This window comes from Phascolarctos cinereus, unplaced genomic scaffold (assembly GCF_003287225.1).
Source record: "Phascolarctos cinereus isolate Bilbo 61053 unplaced genomic scaffold, phaCin_HiC Scaffold_726;HRSCAF=1367, whole genome shotgun sequence".
NCBI classification, from domain to species: Eukaryota; Metazoa; Chordata; class Mammalia; order Diprotodontia; family Phascolarctidae; genus Phascolarctos; species Phascolarctos cinereus.
Window position 1 is genome coordinate 345,119,973 of NW_027556098.1, and position 18,050 is coordinate 345,138,022.

The 18,050-nt window shown below is 35.7% G+C and overlaps 1 pseudogene; it reads right to left on the reverse strand.

Moving 5' to 3' along the window:
• Positions 1-790: 790 nt before the first annotated feature.
• LOC110196649 (small ribosomal subunit protein eS28 pseudogene) lies at positions 791-1,098 on the reverse strand (annotated as a pseudogene).
• Positions 1,099-18,050: the final 16,952 nt, after the last annotated feature.

The following is an 18,050-nucleotide window of genomic DNA, read 5'->3' on the forward strand; positions in this document are numbered from 1 at the left end:
ACTTATAAAGACAAATAGCTTTGAAAACTGTAAGAACTCTTTATCAACACAGTGAACAACTATAATTCTAAAGAACTGATGAAGCATGTTCCACCTCCTGACAGAGAGGTGATGGGTTCAGAGTACAGAGTGACACATATATATTTTCTGAAACAAAGTTCAGAAACCATGATACATTAGTTTTGCTTAAATGTTAATAATTATTATAGATGCTTTTCTTTTTTTTTAACCAACAAAGTTGGGAGAGTTGGATGAATAAAGTGATTTACTTTAATTTTAAAAAATTTAAAAATTAGGTAAATGAAAAAGAAAGAATAGAATTGGGAAAAGAAAAAAAATTATACAAAATTCTTGATTCCTTTCATCATTAATTAAGAATGAAAATCAAACGGTTAATAAATTTAGAATCAAAGTAGTGCAAAGAACAAAATTAATAATGTAATGCTAATTAAAAACTATACTACAGAAATTTGAGAAGAAAATAGAGAAAAGACCAAACAATGTAGAAAAATTCTGGTGATTTATTTTGTTGAAAGAAGTCCAATGCATTGAAAACAGAAATTGTATCAAATGTAAAACAGAAAACTTCCATGCCATTAATATGATGAATAATAGAACAGTTAAAACTCTAGCTTTTCAACAAAATAGAAGAATGGTAGGTCCAGATAAGATCCATTATAATTATTTCAAATACTTCTTATTGGTACATAAATTACTAACAAAGCTTTTTACCAACTTCCTCTCCAAGGAAAAACACCCCATGTTTCTTTTTTTTTTTTCTTTTTTTTTTTTTTTTAGACAAAACTCTTTATTTACACGTCCCTTAGCAGTCCTTCCACGACCAGCAGCCTAGGGGCCTCCCGCTCCGACTCCAGCAGGGTGAGCACATCCCCCTCCTGCACGGGGCCCTTCACATTGCGGATGATGGACCGGCTCGTGTCGTCCACGAACTCCACGCGCATCTGGGTGCACTGGCCCTGAGAACCGGTCCTGCCCAGCACCTTGGTGACCCGAGCCAGTTTGATGGGCTGCACGCGGCCGGTGTCCATGATGGCGACGGCAGCAGAAGCTGGGAGAGGCGAGGCCCATGTTTCTTAATATAAGGTATGACATATTCATTCCCACAATAAGAGAAACCAGTGACCTCTTAAACAGAGGCCACGTATGTATTTGTGTACTTGATGCTAAGCTTTCAAAATGGTTATACTTCAGAAGTTCTATAAACAATTAAGGAAAACAGCATGTTGGTTGAGGACCATAGAGGTTGTGCTCCCATCTCTCAGGGATGCAAAAAGCAACACATTATCTATAATATGATGACTGAAGATTTCCTTAAAGCTTCATGACATTTGTATTGTTCATTGATCATTACAAAGCCTTTCACTGACTTCCAAACTTAGAATTTAGTCATGTACTGCAAATATATAAAATAGACCTAATCATAGGTAGAATGCTAATGCATTCTTTTTCACACCCACAATGGCTCTCTATTTAAAACATGCCACCAATGTAATAACATCAAGAACAATTGATATAAAATGTGACATCTGTTAGGACAATAAATCAATCTTCTTAACAATTTTTCCTAGCATCAAGCTCATTATCCTCACTTCTGAGGAAAACCAAATACAGCTGTCACTAGGGAATTGTACCAAAATATATTAATTATGTGACATAACATAGATAAAATCATTATATGATTTCACTGGGAAAAAAAAAAACAACATTGGTAAGCTATTTCATCTTGTGGAAATTTCCTCCAGTAATATATACATGTAATTTTGGTCTCAGTGAGTAAAAAAAAGTCTTGATTTTTACCATACAAACACAGAGATGAAAAGCTTTGAGTTTGAACCTAGTGGCCAAACTGAACCAAAGGGTGAAAGTGGTATTTTCAAAAACCTTGGTCTCCAATAAACAAGATATAATGAGCTTAAGGCTGTCAAAGGGAAATGTGAGGATGTTTATAAGGAAACTGACAGATAAGCTGAAGTCAAAGTATAACAGATGAACACACTTAGAACAATTATTAACCAGTCTTAATGAATACTTGCGATTTCTTTTGTTTTTTTTCATTTTTGATACTGGTAATTTGATTTTTCTCTCTCTTAAAAAAGCAGACTAAATAATAGTTTATCTTCTAATATTTTAAATACAGTTCTGACTTTATTTACCAATTACATTTTATTTGAATTTTGTTAATCTCTTTGATTTTCAATGTTTCTAGTTTAATATTAACTCATTTTTGAAAATGATATTTTATTTTCCCCAATTACATGTAAACACAATTTTAACTGTTGTTTTCTTTAAATGTTCTTTTTCTAGTGATATTTTTAGCTGTCTGCCCAATTCATTTTTTTAATGATTGAAGTGCTTAGAGATATGTTTTCTCCTCAGAAATGTCTTAGCTGCGTCCCAAATATTTTTCAATGTTTAGTGTTTTAATTTTCTATGAAGAAATTTAATATTGTTTCTTTATTTTGATATATGACCAACAGATTCTTTATTTTGTTTTTTCCAATTAATAGTATTTTTTTTCCAATTACATGTAAAGATGGTTTTCAACATTCACTTTTATAAGATTTTGATTTCCACATTTTTCTCACTCCCTCCCTTCCCTCTCCCCAAGACAGAAAGCAATCTGATGTAGGCTTATGTAATCATATTAAATATATTTCACAATAGTCATGTTGTTTTTTTTAAATTTTATCAATTTATTTTGATTTATCAACAATCACTTCCATATGCTTTAAATTAAAAAAGAAGTTTCAAATTTTTCTCCCCCTCCCCAAGATGGTGCACAATCTCCTATAGGCTATACATTTACATTCTTATTAAACATTTTCACATTAGTGAAATTGTAAGTAAAAATTAAAACCATAGGAGGAACCATTAGAAAGAGGAAACAAAACTCAACAAAAGAGAAAAAAAATGATGGCAATTCAACTTCCATAGTTCTTTCTTTGGATATGGATAGCATTTTCCATCATGAGGCCTCTGGAGATGTCTTCAATCCATATATTGCTGAGAAGAGTTAAGTTTATCAATATTAGTCATCACACAACATGGCTGTTATTGTGTACAAAGTTCTCTTGGTTCTGCTCACTTCACTCAGCATCAGACCATACAAGTCTTTCCAGGTTTTTCTGAAGTCAGCCTGTTCATCATTTCTTATAGCACAATAGTATTCCATTACATTCATATACCACAACTTGCTCAGCCATTCCCCAATTGATGGGCATCCTCTCAATTTCCAATTCTTTGCCACCACAAAAAGAGCTGCTACGAATATTTTTGCATATGTGGATCCTTTTCCCATTTGTTTGATCTCTTTGGGATATAGCCCTAGAAGTGCTATTGCTGGATCAAAGGGTATGCACTTTTTAGCCCTTTGGGCATAGTTCCAAATTGTTCTCCAAAATGGTTGGATCATTTCACAACTCCACCAACAATGTATTAGTGTTCCAATTTTCCCACATCTTCTCCAACATTTATCATTTTCCTGTTTTGTCATGTTGGCCAATCTGATAGGTGTGATGTGGTACCTCAGAGTTGTTTTGATTTGCATTTCTCTAATCAATAATGATTTAGAGCATTTTTTCATATGACTATAGATGGCTTTAATTTCTTCATCTGAGAACTGTCTGTTCATATCCTTTGACCATTTATCAATTGGGGAATGGCTTGTGTTCTTATAAATTTGTCTTAATTCTCTATATATTTTAGAAATGAGGCCTTTATCAGAGAGACTGGTTGTAAAAATTCTTTCCCAATTTTCTACCTTCCTTCTAATCTTAGTTGCATTGGCTTTGTTTGTGCAAAAACTTTTCAATTTAATGTAATCAAAATTATCCATTTTGCTTTTCATAATGTTCTCTATCTCCTGTTTGGTCATGAATTCTTCTGTTCTCCATAGATCTGATAGGTAAACTATTCCTTGTTCTCCCAGTTTACTTAGTATCAGCCTTTATATCTAAGTCATGAACCCATTTTGACTTTATTTTGGTATATGGTGTGAGATTTGGGTCTATGCCTAGTTTCTGCCATACTCTTTTCCAGTTTTCCCAGCAGTTTTTTTTCAAAGAGTGGGTTCTTATCCCAGAAGCTGGGGTCTTTGGGTTTATCAAATAATAGATTACTATAGTCATTGACTACTGTGTCTTGCATATTTAACCTATTCCACTGATCCACCTCCCTATTTCTTAGCCAGTACCAAGCAGTTTTGATGATTGCTGCTTTATAATACAATTTAAGATCTGGAATTGCTAGGCCACCTTCCCCTGCATTTCTTTTCATTAGTTCCTTTGATATTCTGGACCTTTTTTTTCCAAATGAATCTTGTTATTATTTTTTCTAACTCTATAAAATAATTTTTGGTAGTTTGATTGGTATGGCACTGAATAAGTAAATTAGCTTAGGTAGGATTGTCATTTTTATTATATTAGCTCGGCCTACCCATGAGCAACTGATGTTTTTCCAATTATTTAGATCTGATTTTATTTGTGTGAAAAGTGTTTTGTAATTGTGTTCATAGAGTTCCTGGGTTTGTTTGGGAGGTAGACTCCTAAATATTTTATAATGTCTACAGTAAGTTTAAATGGATTTCTCTTTCTATCTCTTGCTGTTGGGCTTTGTTGGTAATATATAGAAATGCTGATGATTTATGTGGGTTTATTTTATAGCCTGCAACTTTGCTAAAGTTGTTTATTATTTCAAGTAGTTTTTTACTTGATTCTCTAGGATTCTCTAAGTATATCATCATGTCATCTGCAAAGAGTGATAGCTTTGTTTCTTCTTTGCCTATTCTAATGCCTTCAATTTCTTTTTCTTCTCTTATTGCTAAAGCTAAATTTCCAGTACAATATTGAATAACAGTGGTGATAATGGACATCCTTGTTTCCCCCGATCTTATTGGAAATGCTTCTAGCCTGTCCCCATTACATATAATGCTTGCTGAAGGTTTTAGATAGATGCTATTTATTATTTTAAGGAAGACTCCATTTATACCTATGCTTTCTAGTGTTTTTAATAGGAATGGGTGTTGTATTTTATCAAAAGCTTTTTCTGCATCTATTGAGATGATCATGTGGTTTCTGTTGGTTTTGTGTTGATATGCTGATAGTTTTCCTAATATTGAACCAGCCCTGCATTCTTGGTATAAATCTTACCTGGTCATAGTGTATTATTCTTGTGATAAGTTGTTGTTACATTGTTTAAAATTTTTGCATCTACATTCATTAGAGAAATTGCTCTATAATTTTCTTTCTCTTTTTGACTCTTCCTGGTTTAGGTATCAACACCATATTTGTATCATAAAAAGAATTTGGTAAGACTCCTTCTTCACCTATTTTCCCAAATAGTCTATATAGTATTGGAATTAATTGTTCTTTAAATGTTTGATAGAATTGCATGTAAATCCACCTGGCCCTAGAGAGTTTTTCCTAGGGAATTCATCAATGGCTTGTTCAATTTACTTTTTCTGAGATGGGATTATTTAAGTATTTTACTTCCTCTTCTGTTAATCTGGGCAATTTATTTTTTGTAAATATGTATCCATTTCACTAAGATTGTCAAATTTGTTGGCATATAGTTGGGCAAAATAATTCCTAATTATTGTTTTAATTTCCTCTTCCTTGGTGGTAGCTTCACTGATTTCAAACTTGATACTAGTAATTTGGTTTTCTTTTATCTTTTTTTAATTAAATTAACCAAAGGTTTATCTATTTTATTGTTTTTTCATAAAACCAGCTCTTAGTTTTATTTATTAGTTCAATAGTTTTCTTAATTTTTCCTTTGGTTTTCAATATTTCTAATTTGGTGTTTAGTTGAGGATTTTTAATTTGTTCTTTTTCTAGTTTTTTTAGTTGTATGCCCAATTCATTAATCTCCTCTTTTTCTATTTTATTTATGTAAGCATTTAGAGATATAAAACTTCCCCTAAGAACTGCTTTCGCTGCATCCCATAAGTTTTGGTATGTTGTCTCATTATTGTCATTCTCTTGAATGAAATTATTGATTGTTTCTATGATTTGTTGTTTGACCCAATCATTTTTTAGGATTAGATTATTTAGTTTCCAATTATTTTTTAGTCTATCTTTCCATGGCCCTTTATTACATATAATTTTTATTGCATCATGATCTGAAAAGGATGCATTTAATATTTCTGCCTTTCTGCATTGGATTGTGAGGTTTTTATGCCCTAGTACATGGTCAATTTTTGTGTATGTGCCATGTACTGCCGAGAAAAAAGTATATTCCTTTCTATCCCCATTCAGTTTTCTCCAGAGGTCTATCATACCTAACTTTTCTAATGTTCTATTCACCTCCTTAACTTCTTTCTTGTTTATTTTGTGGTTAGATTTATCTAGTGCAGAGAGGGGGAGGTTCAGGTCCCCCACTAGTATAGTTTTGCTGTCTATTTCTTCCTGTAACTCCCTGAACTTCTCCTCTAAGAATTTGGATGCTATACCATTTGGTGCATATATGTTTAGTAATGATATTACTTCATTGTCTATGGTGCCTTTTAGCAGGATGTAGTTTCCTTCCTTATCTCTTTTGATTAGATCTATTTTTGCTTTTGCTTTGTCTGAGATCAGGATTGCTACCCCTGCTTTTTTTACTTCAGCTGAAGCATAATATATTCTGCTCCAGCCTTTTACCTTTACCCTGTATGTGTCACTCTTTTTCAAATGTGTTTCCTGTAAACAACATATTGTAGGATTATGGTTTTTAATCCATTCTGCAATCCATTTCTGTTTTATGGGAGAGTTCATCCCATTCACATTCACAGTTATGATTACTATCTGTGTCTTTTTCTCCATCCTTTTCCCCCTTTATGCTTTTCTTTCTCCTTTTTCCTTTCCCCCTTCACTAGTGTTTTGCTTTTGACCACTGTCTCCTTCAGTCCCTCCTCCCTTCTATTATCCCTTTCCCTTTTCTTCCCCTTTACCCTTACTTTTTCTTCCCTCCTTTCTATCCTCCCTCCCTTTTCTTTCCCCTTTTCCCTCCTACTGCCTATAGGGCAAGTTAGATTTCTATACCTAACTGATTATGTTATGCCCTTCTTGAGCCAAATCTGATGAGAGTAAGGTTCAAACAATGCTCACCCCCTCCCTTCTTTCCCTCTGCTGTAATAGGATTTTGTGTCTTTTCCTGTAATGTAATTTACCCTTGTCTGCCTCCTCCTTTCTCAGTACATTTTCTAAGATCAGAATCCACTTATTTGGATCCATTTAACCCACTTGATTAGATTTTTTTTATCATTACATCAAAGTCAACTAATATCCACCTCTTTATGTATACTCCTTTAACATGGTGTAATAACAATACAGTTCTCAAGTTGCAAGTGTCTCCCTTGTAGGGTTTAAACAGCCCCCCTTATTAACAACATATTGTATCTTTCTGTCCCATTTACCTTTTTAGTCCTTCTTGAGTCCTGTACTTGAAGATCAAATTTTTTGTTGAGCTCTGGTCTTTTTATCAGGAAAGTTTGGAAGTTCATATCTCCTCCCTTGAAAAATGATGCTCATTTTTGCTGGGTAGTTGATCCTTGGCTGCATTCCAAGCTCCTTTGTTCCACGCCCTGTGGTCTTTTAATGTAGAAGCTGCAAGGTCCTGTGTAATCCTGACTGTGGTTCCATGATATTTAAATTGTTTCTTTCTGGCTGCTTGCAGCACCTTCTCTTTTCATCTGGTAATTTTGAATTTGCTATTATATTCCTTGGTGTTTCAATTTGGGATCTCTTTCAGGTGGTGAGCGTGGATTCTTTCTATGGTTATTTTCCTTCTGGTTCTAGGACTTCTGGGCAGTTTTCCTTTATGATTTCCTGAAAGATACTGTCCAGGCTCTTTTTTTCATCATGATTTTCAGGTAGTCCAATAATTTTTAAATTGTCTCTCCTGAATCGATTTTCCAGGTTGGTTGTTTTACTGATGAGGTATTTTACGTTTTCATCTTTTTTTTCATTTTTTTGTTTCTGTTTGACTGATTCTTGCTCTCTCATAGAGTTAGTTTCCATTTGTCCAATTCTAGTTTTTAACAGATTGTTTTCTTCTGTTAGTTTTTGTACTTCCTTCTTCAATTGGCCAATTGTGTTTTTTAGGGACTTGTTTTCTTCAGTGTATTTTTTTCCAATTGGCCAATTGTATTTTTGAAGGACTCTTCTACCTCTTCATTTGACTTTAAAATCCTTCTTGAGCTCTTCTAAGAAGGCTTTTTGGGCTTCAGACCAGTTCATATTCCCTTTTGTTGTTGCAGATGTGGGTTTGTTGACAATGTTGTCCTCTTCAGAATTTCTGTCTTGATCTTCACTCTTCTCATAATATGAATCTATAGTACGTTTCTTTTTCCTCATGGTGTTTCTGTATTCCCTGGCCTTTAAAGATATTGAGCTCTCCTGCTGGGGAACAGAGAGCACTGACCCAAGATTCTTGTGTTGGGAGCCTAGGTCTTGGTCACTGGCTTTGTGTGCTGGGGCCTCTTATGTTGGTAGTTAGAGGCTATAGGGTTCTTACCTCTTGTTGGGCTGGAATCAGCAAGGCTGGAACTTTCAGGCAATTCTAGGTTGCCTGCTTTTCCTTTCCTTTAACTTTCTTCACCTCCTTTAAGCTGGGCGGTGCAGGGTGTTTATCTGCCTGGGGCCCCTTGCAGTGCTGCCTCCCTTGTTTCTGCTAATGCACTGGGAGATTCCTTTGAGGTACAGTGCTGAGGCACCTGGTGGTTTTCAGAGCTGGCCTCCAGCAGTTCCCCTACCCACACCAAAGCACTTGGAGGTCCAGGTGTTGGTGTTTGCCTGCTCTACCACCTGGGCTTCAGGATGTCTTCCTGGTTGACAGCTGGAGGCTGCAGGGATCAGACAGCTCTCCTGGTGTTGGGCTGGAACAAGCAAGGCTGAGTCTGTAGGAAGACTTTAGGTTGCTTTCTTCACCTCCTTTCAGATGAATGCCACAGGGTACTTATCTGCCTGGGACTCCTTCTAGTTCTGCCTCCCTTATTTTTGCTGAGGCACTGGGAGACCTGTTTGCTGTGCTGCTGCACTGCTGCTTTCCCGTCTTTCTTCTAGTTCAGCTTTTTCAGGGTTTTTTTCCTGGGGTGACATCTTCTGGGTTTTCAGACTTTGATAGGGGAGAGTGAGAGGGACTACCTTTTTACTCTGCCATCTTGGCTCCCCCACAATAGTCATGTTGTGAAAGAAGAAACAGAATGAAAGGGGAAAAATAAGAAAGAAAAATACAAAAAAATTTTAAAAATTTAAAAAAAGTGAAAGCACTGTGCTCCAATCTGCATTCAGACTTCATAGTTCTTTCTCTGGACATGGATAGTATTTTCTATCATGAGTCTTCAGGAATTGTCTTGTGTCATTGTACTCCTTGTTTCATCCATGATCTTATTGGGAAAGTTTCTAGTTAATCCCCACTACATATAATGCTTGCTGATGGTTTTAGGTAGATATTACTTAACATTTTAAGGAAAACTCCATTCATTCTTATACCCTCTGGCATTTTTAATAGGAATGGGTTCTGTATTTTGTCAAAAGCTCTTTCTGTATCTACTGAGATAATCATTATTTCTGTTAGTTTTGTTATTGACATTGTCAATTATGCTAATAGTTTTCCTAATATTGAACAAGACCTGCATTCCTGGTATAAATCCCACCTGGTAATAGTGTATTATCCTCATGATAAACCGCTGTAATCTCTTTACTAATATTGTATTTAAAGTTTTTGCATCAGTATTTATTAGGAAGAGGTCTATAATTTTATTTCTCTATTTTGGCTCTTCCTGATTTAGGTATGAGTACCATATTTGTATTACAAAAAGAATTTTGTGGGACTCCTTCTTCACCTATTTTTCCAAATAGTTTATGTAGCCTTGAAATAAATTGTTCTTTAAATGTTTGGTAGAGGAGGCAGTCAATATTGGAGAGTAAAGACAGAGACCTGCCTGAGCTATCCCACCCCCAAACCCTCCAAATACCTTTAAAAATTGTCCTAAACAAATTCTAGAGCAGCAAAACACACAAAAAGCCAGAAAGAAACAAAGATCAAGCCTAAGACAACTTGGAAGGTTGGAGGGAAATGTCTGTAGTGCCAAGGTGAGAGAGGAGCACAGTCCAGAGCAGGTCACTTCAGTGCAGACCAGGCCACAGACAACCAGGTGCAGGCCTCAGCATGACTAAATCACTGGCAGCAGCGGCAGTTTTCTGGCCTCTCAGCTCACAGATACCAAAGGCAACTTGGAAAGTCAGCAGGGAAAGTCTGCCACACCTGGTTAAGAGTGGAGCACAGTCCATTGCAGGCTGTGCCCGCACAGTCCCAGCCCAACCAAACGATGAGCGGGCCTTGGGTGTGACTGAATCAGTAGTAGCAGTGGCAGTGGTAGCAGCTATTTCTGTAGCTCTCAGCCCACAGACAGTAAGGGGGTAAAACAGCTGATCAGGAGGAGATTACAGGGGTCTTTTTCTAGAACTGAAGCAGAACTCTGTTGTTTTGTCCATACTTAGATCTGGGTTGCAGTACTGGGTGGCAATCCCAGGGTGAGAAGAGCACTAATATAGCAAAGCTTGCAGCCACAGCAGAGAGGGGCCCCTCCTCACAGTTCCAAGGCAGAAAAGAGTGCTTATGGATGCTCACAGACCAGAGCATAGAGCTCTGTGTAGCTTTCTCCCCCTCTCTTCCTACTTCTTTCCCCAAAACAGCACACAATCTGATATAGGCTATACATACACATTCCTATTACATATATTTTCACATTAGTGATGTTGTAAGTAAGAATTAGAACCAAGAGGAGGAACCACCAGAAAGAGGAAAGAAAACACAGCAGAAGAAAAAAAAAATAGCAGATAGTATGCTTTGATCTGCATTCAAACTACATGGTGGATAACATTTTTCCATCACAAGTCATTTGGAGATGTCTTAGATCCTTGTATTTTTGAGAAGGGGTAATTTTGTCAGTATTAGTCATCACACAACATGGCTGTTATTGTGTACAATGTTCTCTTGGTTCTGCTCACTTCACTCAGCATCAGACTATACAAGTCTTTCCAGATTTTTCTGAAGTCAATGTGTTCATCATTTCTTATAGCACAATAGTATTCCATTACATTCATGTACCACAACTTGTTCAGCCATTCCCCAATTGATGGGCATCCTCTCAATATCCAATTCTTTGCTACCACAAAAAGAGCTGCTATAAATATTTTTGTACACGTGGGTACTTTTCCCATTTGTATGATTTGTCTGGGATATAGCCCTAGAAGTACTATTGCTGGGTCAAAGAGTATGCACATTATTATAGCCCTTTGGGCACAGTTACAAATTTCTTTCGAAAATGGTTGGATCATTTCACAACTCTACCAACAACGCATTAGTGTTCCAATTTTCCCACATCTTCAACATTTATCATTTCCCTGTTTTGTCATGTTGGCCAATCTGATAGGGGTGATATGGTACCTCAGAGTTGTTTTGATTTGCATTGCTTTAATCAATAGTGATTTAGAAAATGTTTGATATGACTATAGATGGCTTTAATTTCTTCATCTGAGAACTGCTTGTTCGTATCCTTTGACCATATATCAATTGGGAAACGGCTTGTATTCTTATAAATTTGACTTATTTCTCTATATAGGTTTTGAAATGAGACCCTTATCAGAGAGACTGTTGTAAAAATTCTTTCCTAATTTTCTACTTTACTTCTAATCTTGTTTGCTTTGGCTTTGTTTGTACAAAAACATTTCAATTTAATGTAATCGAAGTTATCCATTTTGCTTTCCATAATGTTCTCTATCTCCTGTTTTGTCATGAATTCTTCTGTTCTCTACAAATCAGATAGGTAAACTATTCCTTGCTCTCTTAGTTTGCTTATTGTATCAGCCTTTATAGCTAAATCATGAACTCATTTTGACTTTATTTTGATATGTGGTGTGAGATTTTGATCTATGCCTAGTTTCTGCCATACTGTTTTCCAGTTTTCTCAGCAGTTTTTGTTGAAGAGTGGGCTCTTATCCCAGAAGCTGGGGTCTTTGGGTTTATAAAATAATAGATTACTATAGTCATTGACTACTGTGTCTTGTAAATTTAACCTATTCTTCTGATCTATCACTCTATTTCTTAGCCAGTATCAAGCAGTTTTGATGATTGCTGCTTTATAATACAATTTAAGATCTGGAATGGCTAAGCCACCTTCCCCTGCATTTCTTTTTATTAGTTCCCTTGATATTCTGGACCTTTTGTTCTTCCAAATGAATCTTGTTATTATTTTTTCTAACTATAAAATATTTTTTTGGTAGTTTGGCATGTCACTGAATAAGTAAATTAGCTTAGGTAGGATTGTCATTTTTATTATATTAGCTCGGCCTACCCATGAGCAACTGATGTTTTTCCAGTTATTTAGATCTGACTGTATTTGTGTGAAAAGTGTTTTGTAATTGTGTTCCTGGGTTTGTTTTGGGAGGTAGACTCCTAAATATTTTTTAATGTCTACAGTAAGTTCAAATGGAATTTCACTTTCTGTCTCTAGCTGTTGGGCTTTGTTGGTAATATGTAGAAATGCCAATGATTAATGTGAGTTTATTTCATATCCTGCAACTTTGCTAAAGTTGTTTATTATTTCAAGTAGTTTTTTACTTAATTCTCTAGGATTCTCTAAGTATATCATAATATTATTTTCAAAGAATGACAGCTTTGCTTCTTCTTTGTCTATTCTAATACCTTCAATTTCTTTTTCTTCTCATATTGCAAGAGCCAACATTTCCAGTATGATATAGAACAACTGTGGTGATAATGGCCATCCTTGTTTCACCCCTGATCTTATTGGTAATGCTTCTAGCTTATCCCCATTACATATGATGCTTGTGGAAGGTTTTAGGTGGAAGCAATGAATGGTGGAATGGGAAGGAAGGTGGAATGGAAGGAAGATGCCATTTATTTCTATGCTCTCTAGTGTTTTTAATAGGATAGGTGTTGTATTTTGTCAAAAGCGTTTTCTGCATCTATTGAGATGATCATGTGGTTTCTGTTGGTTTTGGTGTTGATTATGCTGATAGTTTTCCTAATATTGAACCAACCCTGCATTCCTGGTATAAATCCTACCTGGTCATAATGTATTATTCTTGTAATAAGTTGATGCAATCTGTTTGCTAATATTTTATGTAAAATATTTGCATCTACATTCATTAGAAAAATTGGTCTATAATTTTCTTTCTCTGTTTTGACTCTTCCTGGTTTAGGTATTAGCACCTTATTTGTATCATAAAAAGATTTTGGTGAGACTCCTTCCTCGCCTATTTTCCCAAATAGTCTATTAACATTGGAATTAATTGTTCTTTAAATGTTTGATAGAATTTGCATGTAAATCCATCTCTACCTGGAGATTTTTTCCTAAGTAGTTCTTCAGTGCCTTGTGCATTTTGTTTTTCTGAGATGGGGTTGTTTAAGTATTTTACTTCCTCTTCTGTTAATCTGGGCAATTTATATTTTTGTAAATATGTGTCCATTTCAGTAAGATTGTCAAATTTATTGACATACAGTTGGGCACAATAGTTCCTAATTATTGTTTTAATTTCCTCTTCCTTGGTAGTGGCTTCCCCTTTTTCATTTTTGATACTGGTAATTTGGTTTTCTTCTTTTTTTTTTTAATTAAATTAACCAAAGGTTTATCTATTTTATTTTTTTTTTATAAAACCGGCTCTTAGTGTTAGTTTTATTTATTAGTTCAATAGTTTTCTTAATTTCAATTTTCTCAATTTTTCCTTTCATTTTCAATATTTCTAATTTGGTGTTTAATTAAGGTTTTTTAATTTGTTCTTTTTCTAGTTTGTTTTTTAGTTGTATGCCCAATTCATCTCCTCTTTTTCTATTTTATTTATGTAAGCATTTAGAGATATAAAACTTTCCCTAAGAACTGCTTTCACTGCATCCCATAAGTTTTGGTATGTTGTCTCATTATTGTTACTCTCTTGAAAGAAGTTATTGTTTCTATGCTTTGTTGTTTGACCCAATCATTTTTGAGGATTAGATTATTTAATTTCCAATTATTTTTAGTATATCTTCCCATGATAGCCCTTCATTACATATAAGTTTTACTGTATCATGATCTGAAAAGGATGCATTTAATACTTCTGCCTTTCTGCATTGGATTGTGAGGTTTTCATGCCCTAGTACATGGTCAATTTTTGTGTATGTGCCATGTACCACTGAGAAAAAGGTATATTCCTTTCTATCTCCATTTAATTTTCTCCAGAGGTCTATCATACCTAACTTTTCTAATATTCTGTTCACCTCCTTAACTTCCTTCTTGTTTATTTTGTGGTTGGAATTGTCTAGTTCAGAGAGAGAGAGGTTGAGGTCCCCTACTAGTATAGTTTTGCTGTCTATTTCTTCCTATAACTCCCTGAACTTCTCTTCTAAAATTTTGGATGCTATACCATTTGGTGCATATTTGTTTAGTAATAATATTACTTCATTGTCTGTTAGCAGGATATAGTTTCCTTCCTTACCTCTTATGATAAGATCTATTTTTGCTTTTGTTTTGTCTGAGATCAGGATTGCTATTCCTGCTTTTTTTTTTTTACTTCAGCTGAAGCATACTGTATTCTGCTCCAGCCTTTTACCTTTACCTTGTATGCATCACTCTTTTTCAGATTTGTTTCCTGTAAACAACATATTACAGGATTATGATTTTTAATCGGTTCTACTATTCACTTTCATTTTATGGGAGATTCATCCCATTCATCTTCACAGTTATGATTACTATCTTTGTCTTTCTCTCCTTCCCCCCCCGTTCATGCTTTTCTTTGTCCTTTCTTCTTTTCCCTCTTCACTAGTGTTTTGTTTTTGACCACTGGCTCCCTCAGTTCCCCCTCCTGCTTCTTCCCTCCCTTCTATCCCCCTTACCTTTTTTCATCTTCTCCCTCCTACTGCCTATAGGGCAAGTTATATTATTAAATCTAACTGATTATGTTATTCCCTTATTGAGCCAAATCTGATGAGAATAAGGGTTCAGACAATGCTCATCTCCCTCCCTTCTTTCCCTCTTCTGTAATTGGTTTTTTGTGTCTTTTGCTGTAGTGTAATTTACTCTTGTCTGCCTTCTCCTTTCCTTTTTTCTTAGTACATTTTCTTAAATCAGATTAATCCACTTACTTGGATCCATTTAACCCACTTGATTAGATTTTCTTTTTATTATTACATCAAAGTCAACTTATATCCATCCCCTTTATGTATACCTCTTTAACATGATGCAATAAAATACAGTTCTCAAGAATTACAAGTGTCATTTTCTCTTGTAGGGATATAAAGAGGTTGCCCTTATTAACAACATATTGGATCTTTCTCTCCTGTTTACCTTTTTATGTCTTTCTTGAGTCTTGTATTTGAAGATCAAATTTTCTGTTGAGCTCTGGTCTTTTTATCAGGAAGGTTTGTAAGTCCCCTGTTTCATTGAATGTCCATCTACTCCCCCTGAAAGATCATGCTCATTTTTGCAGGGTAGTTGATCCTTGGTTGTAATCCAAGCTCCCATGCTTTATGCAATATCATGTTCCACAAACCTATGGTCTTTGAATGTAAAAGCTGCAAGATCCTGTGTAATCCTTACTATGGTTCCATAATATTTAAATTGTTTCTTTCTGACTTCTTGCAGTATTTTCTCTTTGACCTATTAATTTTGGAATTTGGCTACTATATTCCTTGGCATTTTCAATTTGAGATCTCTTTCAGGAGGCGATTGGTGGATTCTTTCTATGGCTATTCTACCTTCTGGTTCCAGGACCTCAGGGCAATTTTCCTTTATGATTTCCTGAAAGATACTACCCAGGCTCTTTTTTTCATCATGATTTTCAGGTAGACCAATAATTTTTAAATTCTGTCTTTTGGATCAATTTTCCAGGTGAGTTGTTTTACCCATGAGGTATTTTACATTTTCATCTATTTTTTTCATTTTTTTTTTGTTTTCTGTTTGACTGATTCTTGCTGTCTTATAGAGTCATTAGCTTCCATTTGCCCAATTCTAATTTTTAACAAATTATTTTCTTCTATTATATTTTGTACCTCTTTTCCCATTTGGCCAATTGTATTTTTTTTAGGGACTTGTTTTCTTTGGTTTACTTTTTTTTTTCTTCTAGTAGGCCAGTTGTATTTTTTAGGGACTTGTAGTCATCAATATATTTTTTTTTTCCAACTGGCCAATTGTCTTTTTTATGGACTCTTCTGCCTCTCTCATTTGACTGTTAAAGTCCTTCTTGAGCTCTTTTAAGAAGACTTTTTTGGGCTGCAGACCAATTCTTATTCCATTTTGAGGCTCCAGATGTGGGTTTGTCGACAATGTTGTCCTCTTCAGAATTTCTGCCTCGATCTTCACTGTTTTCATAATATGAATCTATGGTACGTTTGTTTTTACTCATGGTGTTTGCTTATTTCCTGGTCTTTAAAGAGATTGAGCTCTCCTGTTGGGAAGCAGAGCCCAAGCTTCTTGTGTTGGGAGCCTAGGACTTGGTCACTGGCTTTGTGTGCTGGGGCCTCCTATGATGGCAGTTGGAGGCTATAGGATTCTGGCAGCTTACCTGATGTTGGGCTGGAATCAGCAACACTGCAACTCCAGGGGTAGGACTGGGTAGTCTGGCCCCTGGATGTTGCCTGCTTTTCCTTTCCTTTAGCTTTCTTCAGCTCCTTTCAGATGGATGTTGCAGGATGTTTATCCACCTGGGGCCCCTTGGAGCACTTCACAGATTTTTGCTGAGGCACTGGGAGACTGCTGTAGAATGCTGGGGCACCTGGTGGTTTTCTGAGCTTGTTTCCACTGGTTCCCTTACCCTCACTGAAGCATTCGGGGGTCCAGTTGTTGGTGTTTTCCTGCTCCAACACCTGTGTTTTAGGATCTCCTCCTGGCATGCTAAAGTGGGGCTGTTAGGTAGCTTGCTTGGACGCCTCTTGTTCTGAACTGCTTCCCTTTCCCCAGGGCAAGAGGGACCTGTTCCATTAATCCCTCAAGCTACCTGGGCTACTAGACTGCTGCACTCCATCTTTCTTCTGGTTCAGCTGTTCCAGGCTTTTTCCTGGGGCAATATTTTCTGGGCTTTCAGAGGTTGATATGGGAGGGTGAGAATGACTTACTTTTTACTCTGCCATCTTGGCTCTTGTAAGTAGATATGATTGGGTTTCAGGTGATATAACTATAGCCATATGAAAAAATACTCTAACTCACTATTTTCTCTCACTATTGACTGGAGAAGTGCAGATTAAAACAATTCTGAGATACTACTTCATACCTATTAGATTGGCTACACAGAAAAGTTAAATAACAAATGGTAGTGGGGATGTGGGAAAAATGAGACATTAATGCATTGTTGGTGGAGTTGAGAACTGATTCAACCAATCTGTAGAGTGATTTGGAACTATCCCCAAAAGGTTTATAAAACTATGCATACCATTTGACTTAGTAATACCACTATGAGGTCTGTATCCCAAAGAGATTTTTAAAAAAAGAAGGACCTATATGTGCAAAAATATAGCAGCTCATTTCTGGGGACAAAGCATTAAAAATTGAGGGGAGATCCATCAATTGGGGAATGGCTGAAGACTTGTGGTATGTGATTATGATGAAATACTATTGTACTGTAAGAAATAATGAGCAGGATACTCTCAGAAAAAACCTGGGAAGACTCAAATAGGCTGATGCAAAGTGAAATGTACTGTGTACAAAGTAACAGCAATATTGTAAGATGATGAGCTGTGAATGACTCAACTATTCTCAGCAATGTAACAATCCAAGACAATTCTGAAGGACTTCTGATGAAAATCACTATCCATCTCCACACAAAGATCTGATAGTGTCTTAATATAGATTGAAGCATAGTTTTTTTTAACTTTATGTTTCTTGAATTTTTTTTTTTGTCTATGTTCTCTTCCACAGCATGACTATTATGGATAGGTTTTGCATGACCACCTGTGTATAACCTATGTTGAACTGTTTGCCTTCTCATTAAGGGGTGTAGGGAAAGAGTTAGGGAGAGAATTTGGAACTCAAAGTTTTATAAACAAGTGTTAAAAATTAT